Here is a 13,468-nt window from a genome sequence, read left to right on the forward strand (position 1 = left end):
TGTGCTCCGCAACGGGGGAGGCCACAACAGTGAGAGGCCCGCATACCGCAAAAAAAAAAAAAAAAAGAAGATACCTGTCAGTGTGGTGATAAGTACATGAATCGTCAAACAGCACAACATTTCTTGGAATCACAAACTTGTCTCTATAAAATAATATGAAGCCTATTACTTGGGTTAGTTTCTAATTATGGGGCCTACTATTTAAAGAATCTGACACCTCTAAGAGAAGCCGCAGACCCGGACTGGAGCAGCTCGGAGGTGGTGAATAATAGCTCTTCAAGTCTGCAATAAAAAATGGCCTCCAGGGCTTTCCTGGTGGCGCAGTGGTTGAGAGTCCGCCTGCCGATGCAGGGGACACGGGTTCGTGCCCCGGTCTGGGAGGATCCCACATGCCGCAGAGCGGCTGGGCCCGTGAGCCATGGCCGCTGAGCCTGCGTGTCCGGAGCCTGTGCTCCGCAACGGGAGAGGCCACAACAGTGAGAGGCCCGCGTATCGCAAAAAAAAAAAAAAAAAAAAAAAAAAAAAAAAAAGGCCTCCAATAAAACTACATTGCAAAATATGGGAAACAAACAGAATGGAAAGAGTAAAAAAGTCGAAGAGGCAGAACCTGAAGAATTTGTGGTAGAAAAAGTACCGGACCGACGTGAAGTGAATGGGAAGGTGGAGTATTTCCTGAAGTGGAAGGGATTTACAGATGCAGACAATACTTGGGAACCGGAAGAAAATTTAGATTGTCCAGAGTTAATTGAAGCATTTCTTAATTCTCAAAAAGCTGGTAAAGAAAAAGATGGAACAAAAAGAAAATCTTTTATCTGACAGTGAATCTGATGATAGCAAATCAAGGAAGAAAAGAGATGCTGCTGATAAACCAAGAGGTTTTGCCAGAGGTCTCAACCCAGAGCGAATAATTGGTGCCACAGACAGCAGTGGAGAATTAATGTTTCTCATGAAATGGAAATATTCAGACTTGGTGCTGGCAAAAGAGGCAAATATGAAGTGTCCTCAAATTGTAATTGCTTTTGTGTGTGTGTGGGGGGGTTGTGTGTGATTTGTGTGTGTGTGTGTGTGTGTGTGGTTTTTATTTGTAATTGCTTTTTATGAAGAGAGACTAACTTGGCATTCTTGTCCAGAAGATGAAGCTCAATAATTGTTTGCATTGCTTTTTACATATATATTTTTTTATCAAAAATCTGGGTCTTGGTTTTTTTGATTTATTAGTGTGAAGAAATAACTACATTCTAATGAAAATCAAGTTTGATATGTTCGTTTTGAAGTAGTATTGGGGAAGTTGTTGGGTTTTGGGGGGGATTTTTGGTTTTTTTGTTTTTGCTTTTTTTTGCATCTGTAGCACTGGTTACTTTGAACAAATAAAAGCTTTCTGTAGTTGCTTCCTTTAGCAGAAAAGAACGTTTGATACCACGGTATATTATTTCCTCTGCATTAGAGAACAGCTTTTCTAAATGTTGGGGAAAATCTCCATAGTCATTACTCAATCAGAATTTAGAATTTGCATTTAACTCATATATGCCTAAGGACCATTCTGGGTTTTTTGTATGTGTATACATATGTAAATGGTTTGGGGATTTTCTGGTTATTGTTTAAATACATTTACCAAAACAAAAACAGCCTTTCACAACCATGGATAAGCCCATGTTTCTGGGATTCTATCATTTTGAGCAATATAAGAAATCACTTCAACTTAAATTGAAAATTTAAGTCTTAACCTTTCAAATTAAATAATTTTGTAATTAATTAGACAAATTAATGTAAACAATTTAAATTGGGTAATTTTTTAAAGCAGCCCTACCAGAATCTGCATCCATATCTACCATCATATAAATGCAGTTTTATATGTAAAACCCCTGAAAGTAAAATTTTATCTCTGTCAACCCAAATGAAAAAACTAGAAAAATTCTGGTATGTTTTAATTAGCCAAGCAAGACTTAGTTAAATGGAGATTTAAAGCTTCCTTTTGGCAAACCATTCTTTTATAAGAAGTTGAAATCCCTGTGCTGTATTTACTGAAAGACTGTGATACATGGAATGTCTCAGACTTGTTAATGGAAACCTAATCAGATGGTTAGAGATGTTGGCAATTTAGGATCTGCAGGAATAAATGAGTGAACAAACTTTACTAATCTAAACTTGACCTGCATGTTTTTTCAAACTTTACCCCAACCCATTTCTTACATGTAGGCTCAATCTTCTCACTATTTTGGGTTACTGGTTCAGCAGAAGCCAGGAAAAACAATAACTCTGTAGTAATCAGAATGTTATTCAACTGTATATTGTTTATTTTATTGTAAATACTGGTGAACAGTGGTCAATAGTTTTATATTCAAAAAAAGAATCTGACACCTCTAAAACTAGACAATTTCTCAGTTCCCTTCTAATTTTGACATAATTATGATTTTAGAACCAAATCAATGAGGTCCATAAGAAATCAAACCTAGGACTAGTCTAATAAAAATTTTTAATATGATCTACAAGAAGGAAATCTTCACATCTGCAAATAATCCTAAACTCTTTGGGTCAAAAAAAATACCAATTTAAGGAGTATAAACTGCAAGAAAAAGAATTTAAGGCTATATGAGGGGGCAGAAAAGTTGCAAACAGACCTCCATATGGGCAAATGCTGCTTGAAGAAAAATAATTTCAGCTCTACTTTTAGAACAATGGGCTTGGAACTATGACTAACCCAGAACAGAAACTTCAGTGTCATTGTATTCTGGTCCCTGCACTGTCACAATGTGCTTCCTCATCCATACACACACATTACCAGGGTCCTGATACTGGGAATAAAACAGAAAACAAGATATGCCATAAAAAAAAATCCAGATTATCCCTACTGACTGGATGTTTCTGTCCCCTAAAGAGCTTAGTGAGGATGCAGGAGGGGCCACTGAGCAAAAGTGCTATACTATAAAAAGGTGCTATGACATTCAGCCACCTGGCCTGAAATGAGTAGAATGAAAAATGCTTTGATCTCACATCAAGCTAAGAAAAAGTTTTTCATAGGACCTGGCCATTGGCTCTCCTCACCCTGTTCTGGATCACCCAACAGATCAGGGTAAAAGCTTCAAATAGGGCCTTTTCTCTAATTCAAAAGAATTTCATATAGCATATTCAAATGCAAGATTAACAAAGCCTTTAGCTCCTTTAACCCATAAGTCAAAGTCTATGTAAGAACCACCCCAAGACAAAACACCTCATCTAGAAAACATGAGAATGAATACCTTGCCCTGAAGGTAGCAGGTACTCTTGTTCACAACAATCTTTTCCACTTAACAGAAATGCTGCAACACAGTGTCCGAAACACACAACATTTTATGACTAAGCTTGCTAACTTGAGATAATGTAACTGATTTCTATGTTTTGTTTTGTTTTTTGTGTTTTTTTTGGCCGCAGCCGGCGGCTTTCCCCCAACCAGGGATCGAACCCGGGCCCCCTGCAGTGGAAGCACAGAAACATAACCACTGGACCACCAGGGAATTCCCTGATTTCTATGTTTTACTATGTCAATTGAGAATCTAGATTCAAATGTTCTTCACAGTAGTCACTCCAATAGGATCACAAATTCTCTCACAATAGTTATTGGGGTATCAACTGAATCTCTTTTGGGTCAAGTTTCTGTGGAAGGAACCCAGAAACTGAGACCTAGAGAAAGACCCTTCTGGTTATTTGTCAAAACATCTGCGGTCATTTTTCATATTTTACTCTGATAATCCCAGAGTAAAATATTACAGAACAGAATTAAGAAACCCCAAATCCAAATTATGAGCATGTGCGTGTGGTTGTGTGTGTGCGTGCGTTAATAAAGGTGGCACGTCAAAACAGAAGGAAAATGATGGATTATCTAATAAATGGTACCAAGGTATTCCTTAAATATTTGGAGCAAAAATAAGGTAGTGTCCTATCTTACATCATAAATAAAGTCCAGGCAGGTTAAAGTTTTAAATGCAAAAAGAAAAACATTAAATAACTACAGTAAAACAAAGGCAGACATTTATTTTCTCTCAGGGTAGGAAAGGCCCTTCCAAACCTAGGGGCAGAGGTGAAATACACAAAAGAAAACACTGATAGATTTGACTACATAAAAACAAAACATCTGTACATCAAAATAAAATAATAAAGCAAAATGGGAAAAACCACTGCAATATATATGACAAAGAACTAATATTCTAACTACTTTAAAGCTTTTACGTATCAGTAAGAACTAATAAACATACGTCAACAGGGAAATGGGGAAAGGATATGAACAGGCAATCCACACACACAAAAAGAAAATGATGGACAAACACACACACAAATGTTCAATTCTATTATGAAAAAGAAATACAAATTAAGATATGAATTAAGTAACATTTTTACCTACCCAATTTGCAGAGATTTTGAATTAAGTAACATTTTTACCTATCCAATTTGCAGAGATTTTTTAAAAATAATACTCCATGTTAGCAAGGTTGGTGGAGGTGGAGAAATATACCAAAATATATCAAATATATCAAAAGTCTTAAACATGTTCATATCCTTTGGCCCAATAATTCCACTCCAAAGAATTCATTCTGAAGACACAATCACAGATTCACAAAAAGCCTCATACAAGGATATCCATCAAAGTGTTATTTATAAGATCAAAAAATTTGCAAACAACCTACAAGTCCTCCAATAAGGGAATGATTACATGAATTATGGCACACACATGATGGAATATTGTTAAATTATTAAAAACCATTTTAATAAAATATGCATGACATATGCTAAGTTAAAAGAATGGATATAAGACTGCTTAAATACAATGATCCGAGTCTCGAAAGAGATGCATACATACTATATGATATATAAAAGTTTAGAGGGATGGGCTTCCCTGGTGGCGCAGTGGTTGAGAATCTGCCTGCAAATGCAGGGGACACGGGTTCGAGCCCCGGTCTGGGAAGATCCCACATGCCGCGGAGCAACTGGGCCTGTGAGCCACAATTACTGAGCCTGCGCGTCTGGAGCCTGTGCTCCGCAACAGGAGAGGCCGCGATAGTGAGAGGCCCGCGCACCGCAATGAAGAGTGGCCCCCGCTTGCCACAACTAGAGAAAGCCCTCGCACAGAAACGAAGACCCAACACAGCCATAAATAAATAAATAAATAAAGCAAACTGTCAACAAGTAAAAGTAAACACTAAAAAAAAAAAAAAAAGTTTAGAGGGAAATATACACAAACACAAGGTTATTTCTGGAGGTAGTTTTACAGGTGATTTGAACTTTTTTTACTTTGTATTTTGTTATGTTCCAATTTTCTACAAATCTGAATGTAATATTTATATATCCAGGAAAAATATAATTTTAAAAATTATATATTTTAAAATTATATATATTATAATATAAAATATAATTTGAGGGGGATGGGGAGGCAGACTGAAAAAGACAGGCCCAAGGATGAAGCCAGGACACATGTGCACTAGAAATTCCCCTCTTCACTGCTCTTGACTCCTTCATCATTTGCCTCTGGGACGGATCACCCAACCAGTTGCAGACAAATCCACTTAAATGTATTATCACTATTATCACCTTGCCATCTTATCCAAGAGTAGACCAAAGAAGCTCTGCCAATGCATTGCTAAAATCTAGATATACCACATTTAACCTATTTCCTTGGTCTACCAGTCCAGTAACCCTGTCCATCAAGGCCATTTGGCAGTCTGACATGATTCGTTTGACTTTGGTGAACCAATACTGGTTCCAGTGCTCACCACTTCTTTTTTCTGAGTGTTTATAAAACAACCCTTGGGCCTCCCTGGTGGCGCAGTAGTTGAGAAGCTGCCTGCTAATGCAGGGGACATGGGTTCAAGCCCTGGTCTGGGAAGATCCCACATGCCACGGAGCAACTAGGCCCGTGAGGCACAACTACTGAGCCTGCGCGTGTGGAGCCTGTGCTCCGCAACAAGAGAGGCCACAATAGTGAGAGGCCCGCGCACCACGATGAAGAGTGGCCCCCGCTTGCCACAACTAGAGAAAGCCCTTGCACAGAAACAAAGACCCAACACAGCCAAAAATAAAAATAAATAAATTAAAAGAAGGCTCAACATTAAAAAAAAAAAAACAACTCTTAATAATCTAGCTTGGAATTTAACCCAAGATTTACAAAATTCTCTTTCTCCTTTTTGAAAATCTGAAGGACACCTGTGTATCCAGATCCCCAATGCACATATTTATACAAAATGTGTTAATTTCATCGTTGAAAAATCCCCAAATCTCTAGGGTCTTTGTTTTTTTAAGATATCTAAATTCAGTGAAAAGTAAACAAAGATCTATTTCAAGAGGATGAAAGCCTTATCACAGGAAAGAAGAGGGGAAGACAAGACCTTTATTAAAGCAAGACCATTATTAACTCAAGACTGTGATTCAACAACAGTCTAGGTACAAACAGGAACTTGTGAATTGAATTCACAACTCACTTACACTTACCTAACACAGAATTTGAGTTAGAAGAAACATGTGAGATCATTTTGCACAGTCCCCTCATTTTACAGATCAGAAAACTGGGGCCCATGGGGACTTCCCTGGTGGCACAGTGATTGAGAATCCACCTGCCAATGCAGGGGACAAGGGTTCAAGCCCTGGTCCGGGAAGACCCCACATGCCACAGAGCAACTAAGCCTGTGCACCACAACTACTGAAGCCCGTGCTCCATAACAAGGGAAGCCACTGCAATGAGAAGCCCGTGCACCACAATGAAGACTAGCACCGCCCCCCACCGCTGCAACCAGAGAAAGCCCACATGCAGTAACGAAAACCCAACACACCCAAAAAGAAAATATAATAAAGTAAGTTTTTAAAAAACCAATAAAACCATTACCCTATGGTGGAATATAAGTCTAAAGCTTCAAACAAACAAAGCAACAGTGTAAATACCAGGGTCAAGATCTCAACAAGCAACACATTAAATTAAAAAGAAATCCTAAAAAGCTATAAATAAATAAGAAATAATTCATTCTCTATATCATTCTAATCACTCTACCCCATCAGAAGAACCGATGTTTTACAGACACCAAAGCTCCTAGGATTTTGCCTCAAACCATGTAACAAGGACAAGAAAGCACCTGTCTAGCTAGGTTCAGAATTCTTTGCCAACTCTAGCTACCATGTCCTTAGGCTACATGCAAGACAAAAAAGCACAGTGCACACGAGTACACACACAAACACACACACACAAACACCTGTATATAAAGTTCAGCCCCAGGAGGCAAAACTGAAAAGAAAGCTAACATATTTCTCTCTTCTAAGTTTGCAAAACAGGGTGGGCCTAAAAGGGTGCAGCCACTTTGGGAAAGTCTGGCAGTTCCTCAAAAATGTTCAATGTTGTTACCTTATGACCCAGCAATTCCACTCCTAGGCATATATACCCAAAAGAATTGAGAACATATGACCACACAAAAACCTCCCATGAGGTTCATAGCAGCAGTATTCACCATAGTTGAAAGGTGGAAACAACCCAAAAGTCCATCAACAGAAGAATGGATAAACAACTTGTGGTATAACCATAGGATGGAATATCATTCAGCCTTAAAAAGGAATGAAGTGTTACATGCTACAACATGATGAACCTTGAAAGCACTATGCTGCAAGAAAGAAGACAGACACAAAAGACTACATGTTGTATGATTCCATTTATATGAACCAGCCAGAAAAGGACACTTTACAGAAACAGAAAGTAGATCAGTGGTTGCCTTGGGTGAGGGGAGGCGAGGGGAGGAGTTTGGGGGAAATGGGCAGTGACTGCTAATGGGACAGGACTTCTTTTTGGGGTGAGGAAAATGTTCTAAAATTGACTGTTGCACCACTCTGAACACTCTAAAAACCACTGAGTTGTACACTTTAAATGGGTGAATTGTACGGTATGTGAATAAGCTGGAGGGTTTTCTGTTTTGTTTTTTTTTAAAGGTGGGCCCTATCATTTTTATCAGGTCAGCATTCCTAGATAAAATGATCAGTACCCACACCCTCCAGCACACAGTGATAAGAGTGGAAAGGTAGTCCCTTATCCTCCTGGTTCCCTCTAATCACCTGAGTAATAACAGTTGGCTTGCTCTGGTCTCAAGTCAATTTATAAACAACGTGAGAATCATGGGACTAAGCAAAGCAAAACAATAAGCACATGAAAAGATGCTCAACATCATTAGCCATTGGGTAAAATGCAAATGAAAAGCACAATGAGGACTTCCCTGCTGGCGCAGTGGTTAAGAATCCGCCTGCCAATGCAGGGGACACGGGTTTGAGCCCTGGTCCAGGAAGACTCCACGTGCGGCGGAGCAGCTAGGCCCGTGTGCCACAACCACTGAGCCTGCGTGCCACAACTACTGAAGCCCGCGTGCCTAGGGCCCATGCTCCACAACAAGGGAAGCCACCGCAATGAGAAGCCCGTGCACCGCAATGAAGAGTAGCCCCCACTCGCCGTAACTAGAGAAAGCCTGCGCGCAGCAACAAAGACCCGATGCAGCCAAAAGTAAATAAATAAATAAATAAATAAATAAATAAAAATTAAAAAAGAAAGAAAGAAAAGAAAACCACAATGAGATATCGCTTCACACCCACCAGAATGGCTAGAATCAAAAAAACTGACATTAACAAGGGTTGGTGAGGATGTGGAGAAAACTGTAACCCTCACACTGCTGGTGGGAATGTGAAATGGTGCAGCCACAATGGAAAACAGCCTGGCCATTCCTCAAAAGGTTAAATATAGAGTTGCCATATGATCCAGTAGGTATATATATAACCAAAAGAAATAAAAACACATGCCCATGCAGAAAACTGCATACAGATGTTCAAAGATAGTATTCATAATAGCCAAAAGAGTGGAAATAACCCAAATGCCCATCAACTCATGAATGGATAAACAAAATGGGATATATTCATATAATAGAATAGTATTCAGTCCTGAAAAGAAATAAAGTACTGATACATGCTACAACACAGATGAACCTTGAAAACACTATGTCAAGTGAGAGCAGCCAGTCATAAAAGACCATATATGAATCCAGTTATACAAAATGTCCAGAACAGGCAAATCCATAGAAGCAGGAAGTAGATTAGTAGAACTGAGGGGGATGGGGAGGTTGGTGGGGCAGTGGGGTGGGGAGGGGGCTGGGGGGACAGCTAGAAGATTTTTCTTTTTGAGGTGGTGAAATGTTCTAAAATTGACTGCTGTAATGGTTGCACAACTCTGTGAATTTTACACCATTGAATTACACCCTTAAATGAGTGAACTGTAAGTTCATAAAAAAATGAATGACAAATACAACTCTATTTCACTTGAAGAAATGGGAAATTCCTATTTACTGCATTAGTATTCTGAGGCCTGCACACATTTGCTGTTAAGTCAAGCCAACCAATTCCCATCTTTTGGCTCCTCCTGAGGTTCCCCCCACAATATCATTCTATGGTAGTCTTCCCAAGTCCACGTTCCTTTTGCAGGAGAGGGGGCGTCTCCTTCAGGCTTCCAGCAGCCCCTCTACCCCCAGGTTACCTCCTCCTTTGGTACAGGAGTTTGTGGTCATCAAGACTTAAAAAGCTGACATTTGGGGCCTTACCTGCTGGCGCAGTGGTTAAGAATCCGCCTGCCAATGCAGGGGACACGGGTTCAATCCCTGGTCCAGGAAGGTCCAGGAAGTTGCTGCGGAGCAACTAAGCCCGTATTCCTCAACAAGAGAAGCCACTGCAATGAGAAGCCCGCGCACCGTAACGAAGAGTAGCCCCTGCTCGCCGCAACTAGAGAAAGCCTGCACACAGCAACGAAGACCCGACGCAGCGAAAAATAAATAAATAAATAAAATAAATTTATTTAAAAAAAAAAAAAGCTGACATTTGGGAGTTGGCTTTAGTCCATCTGTTAACAGCTTCTGGCACCTGAAGAGTCTCAGAGGAGTATCTTCTGGGTAGAGAGAGGGGGCTCACAGCTTCTCTGCTGTGGAGAGAGGTCGTTGTGGTCTCTTGGCAAAAGCCCTGGACACGAAGTTCTCAGGAAATCTGACTTCAAATTGTGATTATGCCCCTTACTGGCTGTGGGACCTTTAGCAGGTCACTCAACCTCTCTGATCCTCACTTTCCTCATCTGTAAAATAGGGATGATACCGCCTATCCCACAGGGATATCCTGAAGATTAATGCTTACAAAGCCATCTAGAACATAGACATACTCAATAATTCAACAAAACATGTGCCAGGCTCTGGACTAGGTGCTGGGGCACAAAGAAAAATACAGTAGTAGCTGCCTTCAAATTGTTCAGTGTAGAAATGCTGTTAACAGGAATTCATTTTCTTCCCTCCCTACATTAGCCTTCTTTTAGGATGGCAACAGGAGTTTCAGAACTTTGATTCTTTGCCTTGATAAACTTTCACCTCTGTGCTCTCAAAAGAGATCATGCTGATAGGGTGGCACCTATGTTTACATCCCTCATTCTCAAACAGGGGAGATGGGGTGGTAAACTTAAATGTTATGGGGAAAATATCCCCTTTATGCTTTCAAGTTATTACCAACACTGATCCTTACACTCTTCCAGGCCTTACCTGAAGGCGTTTCCATGGTGAAAAGTGTGCTTCTTCAGCACTTTAAAATAAGTATGGAAAACCCTAGTTCTTTCTCATTCCCTGTACCCCCAGCCTGTATGGATTTATATTCCAGTTGAAAAGACTAGTCACAAAGGATCAGTTAGTTCCCAGTTTAGCTACCTTAGTGACCAATTTCTGGCTCACTTCCTGATTTGGGGTTCAGAATCTATGCTAAAAACAAAAGGGCTTTCCAGAAAAATACTAGCTGAGTTTATAAACAGAGGCTGACACAAAGCAACTAGGGAGGAAAATGTAGGAGATAGTTTCTAAATCAAAATGTTACAACATGAAAACCATCCTTCCCTTGGTGGAGCAACTCCACAAGTCACAGAAAAATATTTTTCATTTTAGAATAGATTGGAAGAGAGCCTCTGCCAAGAGCCAGTTGTTTCAATTTTCAATTCGAATTTTAAGCAGGATTATACATGCCCAAGAACATCATGCTATTTTTAGCTAAATAGGTAGGATTGCTGTGTCCACAACAGTTTGGAGCAATCAGGAGTGAAACTATTAAACAGCATCTCTCACTGTAGTAGCTTATCATTTGGCACTTCTATATCTCTTTTAATATTTTCCAAAGCTTCATCATACAAATATTTGTAAAGCACCCATGCTTAGGCACAATACAAAGTTTAAATAGATAGACAAGGTTCCTATCTTCAGTATGGGTTCAACCCATTAAGCAACCAGATATATGAAAGAATCTCACAGTTAGAGCAAAGTCAGAGCTGCCATCCAGCCCCTAACTGCCCAGATGAGATACATCAGGAAGCAACTGTCCTACACCTATCACCCTTCCAATGCTTGCACCATCTCTATGTATTCAAAAGAGAGGGGTAATGAAAATGTTCTAAAATCGACTGTGATGATGAATGCACAATTCTGTGAATACACTAAAAAGCCACTGAATTGTACACCTAAATGGATGCATTGTATGGTGTATGAATCATATCTCAATTAAGCCGTTAAAAAAAGGAGAAAAATTGTTCTGACTCTGATTGTTCTAATTAGTCAAAGCTATCTTTTTTTAAGCTCTCGTACTAAAGGATATCTAGCTAAAGGCTGCACTGGTTTGGCAATGGTGCCTCAAGGGCCACCATGGAGACCACTCTAATCTTTCCCTCACCCTCTCTTCTATTATTTTCCCAGTTCCTTTCCTCTGCTCCAACTAGGTCTTAGGTTTCTCAGGTATTCCCAAGCACGATTTGTCCCAGCTGGTGGACTTCAGGATTAAACTGATTGCTGACCCTCAGCAACTTTCCCTTCATGACCTTAGGCAAGTCATGTCCCTGCTCTCCTATCGCTGTTCTGGTTTGCACAGTGAGGGGTTGGACTGCGTGATCCTTTCCAGCTCCCACATTCCATGTGAAAAAGATACAAATGATGAACACTTACTTGGCCAATAACATACAAAGTCTCTGCCATTTTAGCGAACAAACATATATTTGGATTATTCATTTTGTAAATGCCTATGTGATGCAATCCTCCAAAGAACAGTATTTAACATAATTATAAAATGATCAACATGGAGTCCTTATTCTTAAAACTATCACTTTATCAAAGAAAATTCAGAGCCCAACACGGAATGCTTGATAGTCTCTCCGGACCTGTTTCCAAGGGTCCATTTTTGAATGGAAAAAAAAAAAAAGCTTTTGCATGTTGGGGCCCTGTTGGATTTTCCAAACCAAAGGAAGAAATGAGACTGGGGTGGCAGAGCCTTAACAACAGTAGTTCAACTAAATCCTGAGAGAAGAAAGGCTTTGTTTGGCAAATGGTAGAGAGACCTAGCATAAGACAGCACCTCGACAAACATCAAAAATGCTCAGAAATATGCCCAGAGAGCAACGAACACTGAAGGAATCCCTTTAGCCAGGACAACTTGCAGCTTCTTATGCAAATCAATTACATTCTCCTAACAAAACTCGGAGAAACATGTAGTCACCAGTTTCCAACATACTACCACCAAATTCACAGTATTGTTTCCATGTGCCCAGCATCAGTGAGCAAAACCGAAAGAAACACATCAATTTCTCCTTCACACACACACACACACAAATATGCAAGAGAAACCATTTTCTTTGCAGAACCTACGTTGCCTAAGTTGTGGGCATGAAATGGATAAATATTGGTTGCTAATAAAAATCAGATGGTGAGCTCTACACTGAGAAGCAAACAGCACGCGCAGGCATCATAAAAACAATAACCCTAATGTGTGTTTCTTGTCATTAAGCGGGACACCCAACATGGAAAGAAATGACTCAAAGTGTCCATTTGCATCCCTCTTTCCCACTACCTCAGACCAACAAGCTCTCCTGTTAGTCACCTCCCTACACTTGTCCCCATCAAAAGGGCCTAGTGCATAAGGTTGCAGGCCCCTCTCTTGTTGGCCTTCAGGCTCCTGGCTTGAGGCGCTGAACGAGGGGTAGGGGGGCGGCGGAAAGGACAAAGGTAGGCGCTTTCGATCCCTCACGGCTTTGCAGCAGGGCTGCCGGCCTCTCCCCATTCTCATCACCGAACAGAGCACCTGCCCTAAGGGACAAAGGCCGGCCTTACAAAGAGGAGGGGGAGGCGAAAAGGAGTCGGCGACAGTCGCAAACGCTGGCAAACAAAAGCGGGCATGGGGCGGCCCGAGAACACCAAGCCCACCTCGGGGGTTCCCAGAGGTCGCCAGGTCGGGGTGGGGGGGAAAGGAGGCGTAGTAACGGATGTGGGGGAGGGGAAGACGGAGAAAATTCCTCTGAGGACCGAGATTAGGTAGCTGCTGGGGGCGCAGCCGCCGGCAGGAAGGAGACTGGGGGGCGGACAGAGGTCCCAGGCGAGAAGGGGCAGAGTTCGCGGGTGGGGAGAGGTGATGGCCAAGAGGTGGAGGCCGG

At 40.9% G+C, this 13,468-nt stretch overlaps 1 protein-coding gene and 1 pseudogene across 2 annotated transcripts in view; one reads left to right on the plus strand and one right to left on the minus strand.

The window, feature by feature from the left end:
* The window catches only part of DLG3 (discs large MAGUK scaffold protein 3), a 65,618-nt gene that overhangs the window by 34,687 nt on the left and 17,463 nt on the right, over positions 1–13,468 (minus strand). The window lies entirely within an intron of this gene.
* On the plus strand, positions 538–12,001 carry LOC132482579 (chromobox protein homolog 3-like; annotated as a pseudogene).

The sequence above is a fragment of the Mesoplodon densirostris genome, chromosome X (genome assembly GCF_025265405.1).
Source record: "Mesoplodon densirostris isolate mMesDen1 chromosome X, mMesDen1 primary haplotype, whole genome shotgun sequence".
Lineage (NCBI taxonomy): Eukaryota > Metazoa > Chordata > Mammalia > Artiodactyla > Ziphiidae > Mesoplodon > Mesoplodon densirostris.